Here is a 20,996-nt window from a genome sequence, read left to right on the forward strand (position 1 = left end):
ACACCACGCTAGCACCTATATTAGGATGTAAATAAAAAGATGTCTATGCTAGCGACGTGACAGGGGATCCTTCTCACTGCAATCCAGTTAGGTTTTGGTACAGCAATAACTATTGAGTGACCTGCTACGTTTTTGGAAGAAGGCTTATGCTATAGTTAGTGGTAATAATAAACATTCTGAAGAACAGATTCTAACATCTTCATTGTTGCACATCCCTATCAGTTAACCAATCGAGAACTTGAGAATATTATGATCACCCACACCTACAAACAAATGTAGAAGTCTCTAATAATGCCCTAGATTCATTCATTTTATCATCTTTGTCTTCAGCTGGATATCCTCCCTAGCCTGCTACCCATTTCAATTCCATGAAAAATGTATCCTATTGCTTTCTCTCACATCAGATGCCATCATGCTGTGGCTTTATGGCATCAGAGGACCTCATGACCGATTGCCCTGGGTGACAACAACACAGGACAATGAGACATCAGCAAATCCGCCCTAGTTGACTATTTGCTATTATGACTGCAAGGCAAGGTGGAAGTGTATTGGGAAAGTACTCTGCACCATTGAAAGCACTGGGCTCTCCTTTTGAAGTGGGTTAGAGTGACAAAAACACAGAGTATCCTAAAGAGCAATCCATCTTGAGTATCAGAGTCCCACATACAGAGCGCTGGGAGGCAGGGTAAATAAGCTTACCGGTTCCAAAGTAAGTCAATAGCTCTAACGTAAGACAACTCATTCCAGCCTCAAAGACACTAATTTCCTGTGATGATAAATTGCTAGCACTAGTATCTCAAGTAGGATTTTCAGCCTTGCAGACAGTCAACGTCTTTCATAAACTATCATGATGCCAATAGCGTCATTCATATCTCTTCAGTCTTTACAAATAATATTTATGCGGAAGACCCCACTAAAAGGTGCTGAGAGCCGTCAGACGCCCTGAACTTCATTCAATGACAAGCAAACCGATTAAATGAGAGTTTAACCTACCATGTAAATTGATCAAGGAAGTCGAAGGCTGACAACTTTTTTTTTGGGGGGGGTCTCAGCAATGCAGAGAAATGGTTTTTGGCATCACTCCCTCTGCTGGTCATTCAGTATAATCTGCAGATGGAAAAGTCCACTGTTAGTCCATTAACAGAACTTGAACATTTCCACACTATGCAACACAACAAATATATTTGTATACTGTGCCAATAATCAGTACTATGGCGCCTGTAACAATGTGAAAATCCACAGCTCACTAAAAATTCAAATCTCAATATTATTTTCAACCTAGCATACTTCTCTCAATCCAAAGCCTTATTTGCTATGACTCTCTACACCACACTAGCACCTATATTAGGATGTAAATAAAAAGATGTCAATGCTAGCCATGTGACAGGGGATCCTTCTCACTGCAATCCCGTTAGGTTATGGTACAGCAATAACTATCGAGTGACCTGATACGTTTTTGGAAGAAGGCTTATGCTAAAGTTAGTGGTAATAATAAACATTCTGAAGAACAGATTCTAACATCTTCATCGTTGCACATTCCTATCAGTTAACCAATAGAGAACTTGAGAATATTATGATCACCCACACCTACGAACAAATGTAGAAGTCTCTAATAATGCCCTAGATTCTTTCATTTTAACATCTTTATCTTCAGCTGGATATCCTGCCTAGCCTGCTACCCATTTTAATGCCATGAAAAATGTATCCTATTGCTTGCTCTCGCGTCAGATGCCATCATGCTGTAGCTTTATCATATCAGAGGACCTCATGACCAATCGCCCTGGGTGACAACAACACATTACAATGAGACATCAGCAATTCCGCCCTAGATGACTATTTGCTATTATGACTGCAAGGCAAGGTGGAAGTGTACTGGGAAAGTACTCTGCACCATTGAAAGCACTGAGCTGCCCTTTTGAAAGTGGGTTTGAGTGACAAGAACACAGATTATCCTAAAGAGCAATCCATCTTGAGTATCAGAGTCCCACATACAGAGAGCTGGGAGGCAGGGTAAATAAGCTTCCCGCGTTTCAAAGTAAGTCAATCGCTCTAACGTAAGACAACTCATTCCAGCCTCAAAGACACTAATTTCCTGTGATGATAAATTGCTAGCACTAGTATCTCAAGTAGGATTTTCAGCCTTGTAGACAGTCAACGTCTTTCATAAACTATCATGATGCCAATAGCGTCATTCGCATGGCTTCAGTCTTTACAAATAATATGTATGCGGAAGACCCCACTAAAAGGTGCGAAAATCCAGAGCTCACTAAAAATTCAAATCTCAATTTTATTTTTAACCTATCATACTTCTCTCAGTCCAAAGCCTTATTTGCTATGACTCTACACCACGCTAGCACCTATATTAGGATGTAAATAAAAAGATGTCTATGCTAGCGACGTGACAGGGGATCCTTCTCACTGCAATCCAGTTAGGTTTTGGTACAGCAATAACTATTGAGTGACCTGCTACGTTTTTGGAAGAAGGCTTATGCTATAGTTAGTGGTAATAATAAACATTCTGAAGAACAGATTCTAACATCTTCATTGTTGCACATCCCTATCAGTTAACCAATAGAGAACTTGAGAATATTATGATCACCCACACCTACAAACAAATGTAGAAGTCTCTAATAATGCCCTAGATTCATTCATTTTATCATCTTTGTCTTCAGCTGGATATCCTCCCTAGCCTGCTACCCATTTCAATTCCATGAAAAATGTATCCTATTGCTTTCTCTCACATCAGATGCCATCATGCTGTGGCTTTATGGCATCAGAGGACCTCATGACCGATTGCCCTGGGTGACAACAACACAGGACAATGAGACATCAGCAAATCCGCCCTAGTTGACTATTTGCTATTATGACTGCAAGGCAAGGTGGAAGTGTATTGGGAAAGTACTCTGCACCATTGAAAGCACTGGGCTCTCCTTTTGAAGTGGGTTAGAGTGACAAAAACACAGAGTATCCTAAAGAGCAATCCATCTTGAGTATCAGAGTCCCACATACAGAGCGCTGGGAGGCAGGGTAAATAAGCTTACCGGTTCCAAAGTAAGTCAATAGCTCTAACGTAAGACAACTCATTCCAGCCTCAAAGACACTAATTTCCTGTGATGATAAATTGCTAGCACTAGTATCTCAAGTAGGATTTTCAGCCTTGCAGACAGTCAACGTCTTTCATAAACTATCATGATGCCAATAGCGTCATTCATATCTCTTCAGTCTTTACAAATAATATTTATGCGGAAGACCCCACTAAAAGGTGCTGAGAGCCGTCAGACGCCCTGAACTTCATTCAATGACAAGCAAACCGATTAAATGAGAGTTTAACCTACCATGTAAATTGATCAAGGAGGTCGAAGGCGGACAACTTTTTTTTTTGGGGGGGTCTCAGCAATGCAGAGAAATGGTTTTTGGCATCACTCCCTCTGCTGGTCATTCAGTATAATCTGCAGATGGAAAAGTCCACTGTTAGTCCATTAACAGAACTTGAACATTTCCACACTATGCAACACAACAAATATATTTGTATACTGTGCCAATAATCAGTACTTTGGCGCCTGTAACAATGCGAAAATCCACAGCTCACTAAAAATTCAAATCTCAATATTATTTTCAACCTAGCATACTTCTCTCAATCCAAAGCCTTATTTGCTATGACTCTCTACACCACACTAGCACCTATATTAGGATGTAAATAAAAAGGTGTCAATGCTAGCCATGTGACAGGGGATCCTTCTCACTGCAATCCCGTTAGGTTATGGTACAGCAATAACTATTGAGTGACCTGATACGTTTTTGGAAGAAGGCTTCTGCTAAAGTTAGTGGTAATAATAAACATTCTGAAGAACAGATTCTAACATCTTCATCGTTGCACATTCCTATCAGTTAACCAATAGAGAACTTGAGAATATTATGATCACCCACACCTACGAACAAATGTAGAAGTCTCTAATAATGCCCTAGATTCTTTCATTTTAACATCTTTATCTTCAGCTGGATATCCTGCCTAGCCTGCTACCCATTTTAATGCCATGAAAAATGTATCCTATTGCTTGCTCTCGCGTCAGATGCCATCATGCTGTAGCTTTATCATATCAGAGGACCTCATGACCAATCGCCCTGGGTGACAACAACACATTACAATGAGACATCAGCAATTCCGCCCTAGATGACTATTTGCTATTATGACTGCAAGGCAAGGTGGAAGTGTACTGGGAAAGTACTCTGCACCATTGAAAGCACTGAGCTGCCCTTTTGAAAGTGGGTTTGAGTGACAAGAACACAGATTATCCTAAAGAGCAATCCATCTTGAGTATCAGAGTCCCACATACAGAGAGCTGGGAGGCAGGGTAAATAAGCTTCCCGCGTTTCAAAGTAAGTCAATCGCTCTAACGTAAGACAACTCATTCCAGCCTCAAAGACACTAATTTCCTGTGATGATAAATTGCTAGCACTAGTATCTCAAGTAGGATTTTCAGCCTTGTAGACAGTCAACGTCTTTCATAAACTATCATGATGCCAATAGCGTCATTCGCATGGCTTCAGTCTTTACAAATAATATGTATGCGGAAGACCCCACTAAAAGGTGCGAAAATCCAGAGCTCACTAAAAATTCAAATCTCAATTTTATTTTTAACCTATCATACTTCTCTCAGTCCAAAGCCTTATTTGCTATGACTCTACACCACGCTAGCACCTATATTAGGATGTAAATAAAAAGATGTCTATGCTAGCGACGTGACAGGGGATCCTTCTCACTGCAATCCAGTTAGGTTTTGGTACAGCAATAACTATTGAGTGACCTGCTACGTTTTTGGAAGAAGGCTTATGCTATAGTTAGTGGTAATAATAAACATTCTGAAGAACAGATTCTAACATCTTCATTGTTGCACATCCCTATCAGTTAACCAATAGAGAACTTGAGAATATTATGATCACCCACACCTACAAACAAATGTAGAAGTCTCTAATAATGCCCTAGATTCATTCATTTTATCATCTTTGTCTTCAGCTGGATATCCTCCCTAGCCTGCTACCCATTTCAATTCCATGAAAAATGTATCCTATTGCTTTCTCTCACATCAGATGCCATCATGCTGTGGCTTTATGGCATCAGAGGACCTCATGACCGATTGCCCTGGGTGACAACAACACAGGACAATGAGACATCAGCAAATCCGCCCTAGTTGACTATTTGCTATTATGACTGCAAGGCAAGGTGGAAGTGTATTGGGAAAGTACTCTGCACCATTGAAAGCACTGGGCTCTCCTTTTGAAGTGGGTTAGAGTGACAAAAACACAGAGTATCCTAAAGAGCAATCCATCTTGAGTATCAGAGTCCCACATACAGAGCGCTGGGAGGCAGGGTAAATAAGCTTACCGGTTCCAAAGTAAGTCAATAGCTCTAACGTAAGACAACTCATTCCAGCCTCAAAGACACTAATTTCCTGTGATGATAAATTGCTAGCACTAGTATCTCAAGTAGGATTTTCAGCCTTGCAGACAGTCAACGTCTTTCATAAACTATCATGATGCCAATAGCGTCATTCATATCTCTTCAGTCTTTACAAATAATATTTATGCGGAAGACCCCACTAAAAGGTGCTGAGAGCCGTCAGACGCCCTGAACTTCATTCAATGACAAGCAAACCGATTAAATGAGAGTTTAACCTACCATGTAAATTGATCAAGGAGGTCGAAGGCGGACAACTTTTTTTTTTGGGGGGGTCTCAGCAATGCAGAGAAATGGTTTTTGGCATCACTCCCTCTGCTGGTCATTCAGTATAATCTGCAGATGGAAAAGTCCACTGTTAGTCCATTAACAGAACTTGAACATTTCCACACTATGCAACACAACAAATATATTTGTATACTGTGCCAATAATCAGTACTTTGGCGCCTGTAACAATGCGAAAATCCACAGCTCACTAAAAATTCAAATCTCAATATTATTTTCAACCTAGCATACTTCTCTCAATCCAAAGCCTTATTTGCTATGACTCTCTACACCACACTAGCACCTATATTAGGATGTAAATAAAAAGATGTCAATGCTAGCCATGTGACAGGGGATCCTTCTCACTGCAATCCCGTTAGGTTATGGTACAGCAATAACTATCGAGTGACCTGATACGTTTTTGGAAGAAGGCTTATGCTAAAGTTAGTGGTAATAATAAACATTCTGAAGAACAGATTCTAACATCTTCATCGTTGCACATTCCTATCAGTTAACCAATAGAGAACTTGAGAATATTATGATCACCCACACCTACGAACAAATGTATAAGTCTCTAATAATGCCCTAGATTCTTTCATTTTAACATCTTTATCTTCAGCTGGATATCCTGCCTAGCCTGCTACCCATTTTAATGCCATGAAAAATGTATCCTATTGCTTGCTCTCGCGTCAGATGCCATCATGCTGTAGCTTTATCATATCAGAGGACCTCATGACCAATCGCCCTGGGTGACAACAACACATTACAATGAGACATCAGCAATTCCGCCCTAGATGACTATTTGCTATTATGACTGCAAGGCAAGGTGGAAGTGTACTGGGAAAGTACTCTGCACCATTGAAAGCACTGAGCTGCCCTTTTGAAAGTGGGTTTGAGTGACAAGAACACAGATTATCCTAAAGAGCAATCCATCTTGAGTATCAGAGTCCCACATACAGAGAGCTGGGAGGCAGGGTAAATAAGCTTCCCGCGTTTCAAAGTAAGTCAATCGCTCTAACATAAGACAACTCATTCCAGCCTCAAAGACACTAATTTCCTGTGATGATAAATTGCTAGCACTAGTATCTCAAGTAGGATTTTCAGCCTTGTAGACAGTCAACGTCTTTCATAAACTATCATGATGCCAATAGCGTCATTCGCATGGCTTCAGTCTTTACAAATAATATGTATGCGGAAGACCCCACTAAAAGGTGCGAAAATCCAGAGCTCACTAAAAATTCAAATCTCAATTTTATTTTTAACCTATCATACTTCTCTCAGTCCAAAGCCTTATTTGCTATGACTCTACACCACGCTAGCACCTATATTAGGATGTAAATAAAAAGATGTCTATGCTAGCGACGTGACAGGGGATCCTTCTCACTGCAATCCAGTTAGGTTATGGTACAGCAATAACTATTGAGTGACCTGCTACGTTTTTGGAAGAAGGCTTATGCTATAGTTAGTGGTAATAATAAACATTCTGAAGAACAGATTCTAACATCTTCATTGTTGCACATCCCCAGCAGTTAACCAATAGAGAACTTGAGAATATTATGATCACCCACACCTACAAACAAATGTAGAAGTCTCTAATAATGCCCTAGATTCATTCATTTTATCATCTTTGTCTTCAGCTGGATATCCTCCCTAGCCTGCTACCCATTTCAATTCCATGAAAAATGTATCCTATTGCTTTCTCTCACATCAGATGCCATCATGCTGTGGCTTTATGGCATCAGAGGACCTCATGACCGATTGCCCTGGGTGACAACAACACAGGACAATGAGACATCAGCAAATCCGCCCTAGTTGACTATTTGCTATTATGACTGCAAGGCAAGGTGGAAGTGTATTGGGAAAGTACTCTGCACCATTGAAAGCACTGGGCTCTCCTTTTGAAGTGGGTTAGAGTGACAAAAACACAGAGTATCCTAAAGAGCAATCCATCTTGAGTATCAGAGTCCCACATACAGAGCGCTGGGAGGCAGGGTAAGTAAGCTTACCGGTTCCAAAGTAAGTCAATAGCTCTAACGTAAGACAACTCATTCCAGCCTCAAAGACACTAATTTCCTGTGATGATAAATTGCTAGCACTAGTATCTCAAGTAGGATTTTCAGCCTTGCAGACAGTCAACGTCTTTCATAAACTATCATGATGCCAATAGCGTCATTCATATCTCTTCAGTCTTTACAAATAATATTTATGCGGAAGACCCCACTAAAAGGTGCTGAGAGCCGTCAGACGCCCTGAACTTCATTCAATGACAAGCAAACCGATTAAATGAGAGTTTAACCTACCATGTAAATTGATCAAGGAAGTCGAAGGCTGACAACTTTTTTTTGGGGGGGGGTCTCAGCAATGCAGAGAAATGGTTTTTGGCATCACTCCCTCTGCTGGTCATTCAGTATAATCTGCAGATGGAAAAGTCCACTGTTAGTCCATTAACAGAACTTGAACATTTCCACACTATGCAACACAACAAATATATTTGTATACTGTGCCAATAATCAGTACTATGGCGCCTGTAACAATGTGAAAATCCACAGCTCACTAAAAATTCAAATCTCAATATTATTTTCAACCTAGCATACTTCTCTCAATCCAAAGCCTTATTTGCTATGACTCTCTACACCACACTAGCACCTATATTAGGATGTAAATAAAAAGATGTCAATGCTAGCCATGTGACAGGGGATCCTTCTCACTGCAATCCCGTTAGGTTATGGTACAGCAATAACTATTGAGTGACCTGATACGTTTTTGGAAGAAGGCTTATGCTAAAGTTAGTGGTAATAATAAACATTCTGAAGAACAGATTCTAACATCTTCATCGTTGCACATTCCTATCAGTTAACCAATAGAGAACTTGAGAATATTATGATCACCCACACCTACGAACAAATGTATAAGTCTCTAATAATGCCCTAGATTCTTTCATTTTAACATCTTTATCTTCAGCTGGATATCCTGCCTAGCCTGCTACCCATTTTAATGCCATGAAAAATGTATCCTATTGCTTGCTCTCACGTCAGATGCCATCATGCTGTAGCTTTATCATATCAGAGGACCTCATGACCAATCGCCCTGGGTGACAACAACACATTACAATGAGACATCAGCAATTCCGCCCTAGATGACTATTTGCTATTATGACTGCAAGGCAAGGTGGAAGTGTACTGGGAAAGTACTCTGCACCATTGAAAGCACTGGGCTGCCCTTTTGAAAGTGGGTTTGAGTGACAAGAACACAGATTATCCTAAAGAGCAATCCATCTTGAGTATCAGAGTCCCACATACAGAGAGCTGTGAGGCAGGGTAAATAAGCTTCCCGCGTTTCAAAGTAAGTCAATCGCTCTAACATAAGACAACTCATTCCAGCCTCAAAGACACTAATTTCCTGTGATGATAAAGTGCTAGCACTAGTATCTCAAGTAGGATTTTCAGCCTTGTAGACAGTCAACGTCTTTCATAAACTATCATGATGCCAATAGCGTCATTCGCATGGCTTCAGTTTTTACAAATAATATGTATGCGAAAGACCCCACTAAAATTTGCGAAAATCCAGAGCTCACTAAAAATTCAAATCTCAATTTTATTTCTAACCTATCATACTTCTCTCAATCCAAAGCCTTATTTGCTATGACTCTACACCACGCTAGCACCTATATTAGGATGTAAATAAAAAGATGTCTATGCTAGCGACGTGACAGGGGATCCTTCTCACTGCAATCCAGTTAGGTTTTGGTACAGCAATAACTATTGAGTGACCTGCTACGTTTTTGGAAGAAGGCTTATGCTATAGTTAGTGGTAATAATAAACATTCTGAAGAACAGATTCTAACATCTTCATTGTTGCACATCCCTATCAGTTAACCAATCGAGAACTTGAGAATATTATGATCACCCACACCTACAAACAAATGTAGAAGTCTCTAATAATGCCCTAGATTCATTCATTTTATCATCTTTGTCTTCAGCTGGATATCCTCCCTAGCCTGCTACCCATTTCAATTCCATGAAAAATGTATCCTATTGCTTTCTCTCACATCAGATGCCATCATGCTGTGGCTTTATGGCATCAGAGGACCTCATGACCGATTGCCCTGGGTGACAACAACACAGGACAATGAGACATCAGCAAATCCGCCCTAGTTGACTATTTGCTATTATGACTGCAAGGCAAGGTGGAAGTGTATTGGGAAAGTACTCTGCACCATTGAAAGCACTGGGCTCTCCTTTTGAAGTGGGTTAGAGTGACAAAAACACAGAGTATCCTAAAGAGCAATCCATCTTGAGTATCAGAGTCCCACATACAGAGCGCTGGGAGGCAGGGTAAGTAAGCTTACCGGTTCCAAAGTAAGTCAATAGCTCTAACGTAAGACAACTCATTCCAGCCTCAAAGACACTAATTTCCTGTGATGATAAATTGCTAGCACTAGTATCTCAAGTAGGATTTTCAGCCTTGCAGACAGTCAACGTCTTTCATAAACTATCATGATGCCAATAGCGTCATTCATATCTCTTCAGTCTTTACAAATAATATTTATGCGGAAGACCCCACTAAAAGGTGCTGAGAGCCGTCAGACGCCCTGAACTTCATTCAATGACAAGCAAACCGATTAAATGAGAGTTTAACCTACCATGTAAATTGATCAAGGAAGTCGAAGGCTGACAACTTTTTTTTGGGGGGGGGTCTCAGCAATGCAGAGAAATGGTTTTTGGCATCACTCCCTCTGCTGGTCATTCAGTATAATCTGCAGATGGAAAAGTCCACTGTTAGTCCATTAACAGAACTTGAACATTTCCACACTATGCAACACAACAAATATATTTGTATACTGTGCCAATAATCAGTACTATGGCGCCTGTAACAATGTGAAAATCCACAGCTCACTAAAAATTCAAATCTCAATATTATTTTCAACCTAGCATACTTCTCTCAATCCAAAGCCTTATTTGCTATGACTCTCTACACCACACTAGCACCTATATTAGGATGTAAATAAAAAGATGTCAATGCTAGCCATGTGACAGGGGATCCTTCTCACTGCAATCCCGTTAGGTTATGGTACAGCAATAACTATTGAGTGACCTGATACGTTTTTGGAAGAAGGCTTATGCTAAAGTTAGTGGTAATAATAAACATTCTGAAGAACAGATTCTAACATCTTCATCGTTGCACATTCCTATCAGTTAACCAATAGAGAACTTGAGAATATTATGATCACCCACACCTACGAACAAATGTATAAGTCTCTAATAATGCCCTAGATTCTTTCATTTTAACATCTTTATCTTCAGCTGGATATCCTGCCTAGCCTGCTACCCATTTTAATGCCATGAAAAATGTATCCTATTGCTTGCTCTCACGTCAGATGCCATCATGCTGTAGCTTTATCATATCAGAGGACCTCATGACCAATCGCCCTGGGTGACAACAACACATTACAATGAGACATCAGCAATTCCGCCCTAGATGACTATTTGCTATTATGACTGCAAGGCAAGGTGGAAGTGTACTGGGAAAGTACTCTGCACCATTGAAAGCACTGGGCTGCCCTTTTGAAAGTGGGTTTGAGTGACAAGAACACAGATTATCCTAAAGAGCAATCCATCTTGAGTATCAGAGTCCCACATACAGAGAGCTGTGAGGCAGGGTAAATAAGCTTCCCGCGTTTCAAAGTAAGTCAATCGCTCTAACATAAGACAACTCATTCCAGCCTCAAAGACACTAATTTCCTGTGATGATAAAGTGCTAGCACTAGTATCTCAAGTAGGATTTTCAGCCTTGTAGACAGTCAACGTCTTTCATAAACTATCATGATGCCAATAGCGTCATTCGCATGGCTTCAGTTTTTACAAATAATATGTATGCGAAAGACCCCACTAAAATTTGCGAAAATCCAGAGCTCACTAAAAATTCAAATCTCAATTTTATTTCTAACCTATCATACTTCTCTCAATCCAAAGCCTTATTTGCTATGACTCTACACCACGCTAGCACCTATATTAGGATGTAAATAAAAAGATGTCTATGCTAGCGACGTGACAGGGGATCCTTCTCACTGCAATCCAGTTAGGTTTTGGTACAGCAATAACTATTGAGTGACCTGCTACGTTTTTGGAAGAAGGCTTATGCTATAGTTAGTGGTAATAATAAACATTCTGAAGAACAGATTCTAACATCTTCATTGTTGCACATCCCTATCAGTTAACCAATCGAGAACTTGAGAATATTATGATCACCCACACCTACAAACAAATGTAGAAGTCTCTAATAATGCCCTAGATTCATTCATTTTATCATCTTTGTCTTCAGCTGGATATCCTCCCTAGCCTGCTACCCATTTCAATTCCATGAAAAATGTATCCTATTGCTTTCTCTCACATCAGATGCCATCATGCTGTGGCTTTATGGCATCAGAGGACCTCATGACCGATTGCCCTGGGTGACAACAACACAGGACAATGAGACATCAGCAAATCCGCCCTAGTTGACTATTTGCTATTATGACTGCAAGGCAAGGTGGAAGTGTATTGGGAAAGTACTCTGCACCATTGAAAGCACTGGGCTCTCCTTTTGAAGTGGGTTAGAGTGACAAAAACACAGAGTATCCTAAAGAGCAATCCATCTTGAGTATCAGAGTCCCACATACAGAGCGCTGGGAGGCAGGGTAAATAAGCTTACCGGTTCCAAAGTAAGTCAATAGCTCTAACGTAAGACAACTCATTCCAGCCTCAAAGACACTAATTTCCTGTGATGATAAATTGCTAGCACTAGTATCTCAAGTAGGATTTTCAGCCTTGCAGACAGTCAACGTCTTTCATAAACTATCATGATGCCAATAGCGTCATTCATATCTCTTCAGTCTTTACAAATAATATTTATGCGGAAGACCCCACTAAAAGGTGCTGAGAGCCGTCAGACGCCCTGAACTTCATTCAATGACAAGCAAACCGATTAAATGAGAGTTTAACCTACCATGTAAATTGATCAAGGAAGTCGAAGGCTGACAACTTTTTTTTTGGGGGGGGTCTCAGCAATGCAGAGAAATGGTTTTTGGCATCACTCCCTCTGCTGGTCATTCAGTATAATCTGCAGATGGAAAAGTCCACTGTTAGTCCATTAACAGAACTTGAACATTTCCACACTATGCAACACAACAAATATATTTGTATACTGTGCCAATAATCAGTACTATGGCGCCTGTAACAATGTGAAAATCCACAGCTCACTAAAAATTCAAATCTCAATAATATTTTCAACCTAGCATACTTCTCTCAATCCAAAGCCTTATTTGCTATGACTCTCTACACCACACTAGCACCTATATTAGGATGTAAATAAAAAGATGTCAATGCTAGCCATGTGACAGGGGATCCTTCTCACTGCAATCCCGTTAGGTTATGGTACAGCAATAACTATCGAGTGACCTGATACGTTTTTGGAAGAAGGCTTATGCTAAAGTTAGTGGTAATAATAAACATTCTGAAGAACAGATTCTAACATCTTCATCGTTGCACATTCCTATCAGTTAACCAATAGAGAACTTGAGAATATTATGATCACCCACACCTACGAACAAATGTAGAAGTCTCTAATAATGCCCTAGATTCTTTCATTTTAACATCTTTATCTTCAGCTGGATATCCTGCCTAGCCTGCTACCCATTTTAATGCCATGAAAAATGTATCCTATTGCTTGCTCTCGCGTCAGATGCCATCATGCTGTAGCTTTATCATATCAGAGGACCTCATGACCAATCGCCCTGGGTGACAACAACACATTACAATGAGACATCAGCAATTCCGCCCTAGATGACTATTTGCTATTATGACTGCAAGGCAAGGTGGAAGTGTACTGGGAAAGTACTCTGCACCATTGAAAGCACTGAGCTGCCCTTTTGAAAGTGGGTTTGAGTGACAAGAACACAGATTATCCTAAAGAGCAATCCATCTTGAGTATCAGAGTCCCACATACAGAGAGCTGGGAGGCAGGGTAAATAAGCTTCCCGCGTTTCAAAGTAAGTCAATCGCTCTAACGTAAGACAACTCATTCCAGCCTCAAAGACACTAATTTCCTGTGATGATAAATTGCTAGCACTAGTATCTCAAGTAGGATTTTCAGCCTTGTAGACAGTCAACGTCTTTCATAAACTATCATGATGCCAATAGCGTCATTCGCATGGCTTCAGTCTTTACAAATAATATGTATGCGGAAGACCCCACTAAAAGGTGCGAAAATCCAGAGCTCACTAAAAATTCAAATCTCAATTTTATTTTTAACCTATCATACTTCTCTCAGTCCAAAGCCTTATTTGCTATGACTCTACACCACGCTAGCACCTATATTAGGATGTAAATAAAAAGATGTCTATGCTAGCGACGTGACAGGGGATCCTTCTCACTGCAATCCAGTTAGGTTTTGGTACAGCAATAACTATTGAGTGACCTGCTACGTTTTTGGAAGAAGGCTTATGCTATAGTTAGTGGTAATAATAAACATTCTGAAGAACAGATTCTAACATCTTCATTGTTGCACATCCCTATCAGTTAACCAATAGAGAACTTGAGAATATTATGATCACCCACACCTACAAACAAATGTAGAAGTCTCTAATAATGCCCTAGATTCATTCATTTTATCATCTTTGTCTTCAGCTGGATATCCTCCCTAGCCTGCTACCCATTTCAATTCCATGAAAAATGTATCCTATTGCTTTCTCTCACATCAGATGCCATCATGCTGTGGCTTTATGGCATCAGAGGACCTCATGACCGATTGCCCTGGGTGACAACAACACAGGACAATGAGACATCAGCAAATCCGCCCTAGTTGACTATTTGCTATTATGACTGCAAGGCAAGGTGGAAGTGTATTGGGAAAGTACTCTGCACCATTGAAAGCACTGGGCTCTCCTTTTGAAGTGGGTTAGAGTGACAAAAACACAGAGTATCCTAAAGAGCAATCCATCTTGAGTATCAGAGTCCCACATACAGAGCGCTGGGAGGCAGGGTAAATAAGCTTACCGGTTCCAAAGTAAGTCAATAGCTCTAACGTAAGACAACTCATTCCAGCCTCAAAGACACTAATTTCCTGTGATGATAAATTGCTAGCACTAGTATCTCAAGTAGGATTTTCAGCCTTGCAGACAGTCAACGTCTTTCATAAACTATCATGATGCCAATAGCGTCATTCATATCTCTTCAGTCTTTACAAATAATATTTATGCGGAAGACCCCACTAAAAGGTGCTGAGAGCCGTCAGACGCCCTGAACTTCATTCAATGACAAGCAAACCGATTAAATGAGAGTTTAACCTACCATGTAAATTGATCAAGGAGGTCGAAGGCGGACAACTTTTTTTTTTGGGGGGGTCTCAGCAATGCAGAGAAATGGTTTTTGGCATCACTCCCTCTGCTGGTCATTCAGTATAATCTGCAGATGGAAAAGTCCACTGTTAGTCCATTAACAGAACTTGAACATTTCCACACTATGCAACACAACAAATATATTTGTATACTGTGCCAATAATCAGTACTTTGGCGCCTGTAACAATGCGAAAATCCACAGCTCACTAAAAATTCAAATCTCAATATTATTTTCAACCTAGCATACTTCTCTCAATCCAAAGCCTTATTTGCTATGACTCTCTACACCACACTAGCACCTATATTAGGATGTAAATAAAAAGATGTCAATGCTAGCCATGTGACAGGGGATCCTTCTCACTGCAATCCCGTTAGGTTATGGTACAGCAATAACTATCGAGTGACCTGATACGTTTTTGGAAGAAGGCTTATGCTAAAGTTAGTGGTAATAATAAACATTCTGAAGAACAGATTCTAACATCTTCATCGTTGCACATTCCTATCAGTTAACCAATAGAGAACTTGAGAATATTATGATCACCCACACCTACGAACAAATGTATAAGTCTCTAATAATGCCCTAGATTCTTTCATTTTAACATCTTTATCTTCAGCTGGATATCCTGCCTAGCCTGCTACCCATTTTAATGCCATGAAAAATGTATCCTATTGCTTGCTCTCGCGTCAGATGCCATCATGCTGTAGCTTTATCATATCAGAGGACCTCATGACCAATCGCCCTGGGTGACAACAACACATTACAATGAGACATCAGCAATTCCGCCCTAGATGACTATTTGCTATTATGACTGCAAGGCAAGGTGGAAGTGTACTGGGAAAGTACTCTGCACCATTGAAAGCACTGAGCTGCCCTTTTGAAAGTGGGTTTGAGTGACAAGAACACAGATTATCCTAAAGAGCAATCCATCTTGAGTATCAGAGTCCCACATACAGAGAGCTGGGAGGCAGGGTAAATAAGCTTCCCGCGTTTCAAAGTAAGTCAATCGCTCTAACATAAGACAACTCATTCCAGCCTCAAAGACACTAATTTCCTGTGATGATAAATTGCTAGCACTAGTATCTCAAGTAGGATTTTCAGCCTTGTAGACAGTCAACGTCTTTCATAAACTATCATGATGCCAATAGCGTCATTCGCATGGCTTCAGTCTTTACAAATAATATGTATGCGGAAGACCCCACTAAAAGGTGCGAAAATCCAGAGCTCACTAAAAATTCAAATCTCAATTTTATTTTTAACCTATCATACTTCTCTCAGTCCAAAGCCTTATTTGCTATGACTCTACACCACGCTAGCACCTATATTAGGATGTAAATAAAAAGATGTCTATGCTAGCGACGTGACAGGGGATCCTTCTCACTGCAATCCAGTTAGGTTATGGTACAGCAATAACTATTGAGTGACCTGCTACGTTTTTGGAAGAAGGCTTATGCTATAGTTAGTGGTAATAATAAACATTCTGAAGAACAGATTCTAACATCTTCATTGTTGCACATCCCCAGCAGTTAACCAATAGAGAACTTGAGAATATTATGATCACCCACACCTACAAACAAATGTAGAAGTCTCTAATAATGCCCTAGATTCATTCATTTTATCATCTTTGTCTTCAGCTGGATATCCTCCCTAGCCTGCTACCCATTTCAATTCCATGAAAAATGTATCCTATTGCTTTCTCTCACATCAGATGCCATCATGCTGTGGCTTTATGGCATCAGAGGACCTCATGACCGATTGCCCTGGGTGACAACAACACAGGACAATGAGACATCAGCAAATCCGCCCTAGTTGACTATTTGCTATTATGACTGCAAGGCAAGGTGGAAGTGTATTGGGAAAGTACTCTGCACCATTGAAAGCACTGGGCTCTCCTTTTGAAGTGGGTTAGAGTGACAAAAACACAGAGTATCCTAAAGAGCAATCCATCTTGAGTATCAGAGTCCCACATACAGAGCGCTGGGAGGCAGGGTAAGTAAGCTTACCGGTTCCAAAGTAAGTCAATAGCTCTAACGTAAGACAACTCATTCCAGCCTCAAAGACACTAATTTCCTGTGATGATAAATTGCTAGCACTAGTATCTCAAGTAGGATTTTCAGCCTTGCAGACAGTCAACGTCTTTCATAAACTATCATGATGCCAATAGCGTCATTCATATCTCTTCAGTCTTTACAAATAATATTTATGCGGAAGACCCCACTAAAAGGTGCTGAGAGCCGTCAGACGCCCTGAACTTCATTCAATGACAAGCAAACCGATTAAATGAGAGTTTAACCTACCATGTAAATTGATCAAGGAAGTCGAAGGCTGACAACTTTTTTTTGGGGGGGGGTCTCAGCAATGCAGAGAAATGGTTTTTGGCATCACTCCCTCTGCTGGTCATTCAGTATAATCTGCAGATGGAAAAGTCCACTGTTAGTCCATTAACAGAACTTGAACATTTCCACACTATGCAACACAACAAATATATTTGTATACTGTGCCAATAATCAGTACTATGGCGCCTGTAACAATGTGAAAATCCACAGCTCACTAAAAATTCAAATCTCAATATTATTTTCAACCTAGCATACTTCTCTCAATCCAAAGCCTTATTTGCTATGACTCTCTACACCACACTAGCACCTATATTAGGATGTAAATAAAAAGATGTCAATGCTAGCCATGTGACAGGGGATCCTTCTCACTGCAATCCCGTTAGGTTATGGTACAGCAATAACTATTGAGTGACCTGATACGTTTTTGGAAGAAGGCTTATGCTAAAGTTAGTGGTAATAATAAACATTCTGAAGAACAGATTCTAACATCTTCATCGTTGCACATTCCTATCAGTTAACCAATAGAGAACTTGAGAATATTATGATCACCCACACCTACGAACAAATGTATAAGTCTCTAATAATGCCCTAGATTCTTTCATTTTAACATCTTTATCTTCAGCTGGATATCCTGCCTAGCCTGCTACCCATTTTAATGCCATGAAAAATGTATCCTATTGCTTGCTCTCACGTCAGATGCCATCATGCTGTAGCTTTATCATATCAGAGGACCTCATGACCAATCGCCCTGGGTGACAACAACACATTACAATGAGACATCAGCAATTCCGCCCTAGATGACTATTTGCTATTATGACTGCAAGGCAAGGTGGAAGTGTACTGGGAAAGTACTCTGCACCATTGAAAGCACTGGGCTGCCCTTTTGAAAGTGGGTTTGAGTGACAAGAACACAGATTATCCTAAAGAGCAATCCATCTTGAGTATCAGAGTCCCACATACAGAGAGCTGTGAGGCAGGGTAAATAAGCTTCCCGCGTTTCAAAGTAAGTCAATCGCTCTAACATAAGACAACTCATTCCAGCCTCAAAGACACTAATTTCCTGTGATGATAAAGTGCTAGCACTAGTATCTCAAGTAGGATTTTCAGCCTTGTAGACAGTCAACGTCTTTCATAAACTATCATGATGCCAATAGCGTCATTCGCATGGCTTCAGTTTTTACAAATAATATGTATGCGAAAGACCCCACTAAAATTTGCGAAAATCCAGAGCTCACTAAAAATTCAAATCTCAATTTTATTTCTAACCTATCATACTTCTCTCAATCCAAAGCCTTATTTGCTATGACTCTACACCACGCTAGCACCTATATTAGGATGTAAATAAAAAGATGTCTATGCTAGCGACGTGACAGGGGATCCTTCTCACTGCAATCCAGTTAGGTTTTGGTACAGCAATAACTATTGAGTGACCTGCTACGTTTTTGGAAGAAGGCTTATGCTATAGTTAGTGGTAATAATAAACATTCTGAAGAACAGATTCTAACATCTTCATTGTTGCACATCCCTATCAGTTAACCAATAGAGAACTTGAGAATATTATGATCACCCACACCTACAAACAAATGTAGAAGTCTCTAATAATGCCCTAGATTCATTCATTTTATCATCTTTGTCTTCAGCTGGATATCCTCCCTAGCCTGCTACCCATTTCAATTCCATGAAAAATGTATCCTATTGCTTTCTCTCACATCAGATGCCATCATGCTGTGGCTTTATGGCATCAGAGGACCTCATGACCGATTGCCCTGGGTGACAACAACACAGGACAATGAGACATCAGCAAATCCGCCCTAGTTGACTATTTGCTATTATGACTGCAAGGCAAGGTGGAAGTGTATTGGGAAAGTACTCTGCACCATTGAAAGCACTGGGCTCTCCTTTTGAAGTGGGTTAGAGTGACAAAAACACAGAGTATCCTAAAGAGCAATCCATCTTGAGTATCAGAGTCCCACATACAGAGCGCTGGGAGGCAGGGTAAATAAGCTTACCGGTTCCAAAGTAAGTCAATAGCTCTAACGTAAGACAACTCATTCCAGCCTCAAAGACACTAATTTCCTGTGATGATAAATTGCTAGCACTAGTATCTCAAGTAGGATTTTCAGCCTTGCAGACAGTCAACGTCTTTCATAAACTATCATGATGCCAATAGCGTCATTCATATCTCTTCAGTCTTTACAAATAATATTTATGCGGAAGACCCCACTAAAAGGTGCTGAGAGCCGTCAGACGCCCTGAACTTCATTCAATGACAAGCAAACCGATTAAATGAGAGTTTAACCTACCATGTAAATTGATCAAGGAAGTCGAAGGCTGACAACTTTTTTTTTGGGGGGGGTCTCAGCAATGCAGAGAAATGGTTTTTGGCATCACTCCCTCTGCTGGTCATTCAGTATAATCTGCAGATGGAAAAGTCCACTGTTAGTCCATTAACAGAACTTGAACATTTCCACACTATGCAACACAACAAATATATTTGTATACTGTGCCAATAATCAGTACTATGGCGCCTGTAACAATGCGAAAATCCACAGCTCACTAAAAATTCAAATCTCAATATTATTTTCAACCTAGCATACTTCTCTCAATCCAAAGCCTTATTTGCTATGACTCTCTACACCACACTAGCACCTATATTAGGATGTAAATAAAAAGATGTCAATGCTAGCCATGTGACAGGGGATCCTTCTCACTGCAATCCCGTTAGGTTATGGTACAGCAATAACTATCGAGTGACCTGATACGTTTTTGGAAGAAGGCTTATGCTAAAGTTAGTGGTAATAATAAACATTCTGAAGAACAGATTCTAACATCTTCATCGTTGCACATTCCTATCAGTTAACCAATAGAGAACTTGAGAATATTATGATCACCCACACCTACGAACAAATGTAGAAGTCTCTAATAATGCCCTAGATTCTTTCATTTTAACATCTTTATCTTCAGCTGGATATCCTGCCTAGCCTGCTACCCATTTTAATGCCATGAAAAATGTATCCTATTGCTTGCTCGCACGTCAGATGCCATCATGCTGTAGCTTTATGATATCAGAGGACCTCATGACCAATCGCCCTGGGTGACAACAACACATTACAATGAGACATCAGCAATTCCGCCCTAGTTGCAAACCAAACACCCAAATATTTAATCTTCGAAGGCTGCCAAGAAAAGCCAGAATTGTGAAAGAGATGCTTTTGACAGAGAGGGTTTAAGGGTAATATTTCACATTTATCAATATTAAGACGGTAGCCAGAAACTTTAGAAAAGGAAGAAACTTGATTCAAGAAGAATGGTAAAGTGGATTGTGGGTCTGAACAGTATAATAAAATATCATCAGCGTAGACTGATAATTTAACTTGCTGTTGGGAGCCGTAACGGAATCCAGAAATATTCTCATCAAGTCTAATCTTAGTCAAAAAAGGTTCTAAAGCTAAAACAAACAAGAGAGGGGATAAGGGGCAACCTTGACGCACGCCTCGCTGAAGAGGAAAATAATCAGAAGTTATACCGTTTGCAAAAATTGAGGCATGGGGGCTAGAATAAAGTAATGAG

Source organism: Lissotriton vulgaris, chromosome 9 (genome assembly GCF_964263255.1).
Source record: "Lissotriton vulgaris chromosome 9, aLisVul1.2, whole genome shotgun sequence".
NCBI lineage: Eukaryota > Metazoa > Chordata > Amphibia > Caudata > Salamandridae > Lissotriton > Lissotriton vulgaris.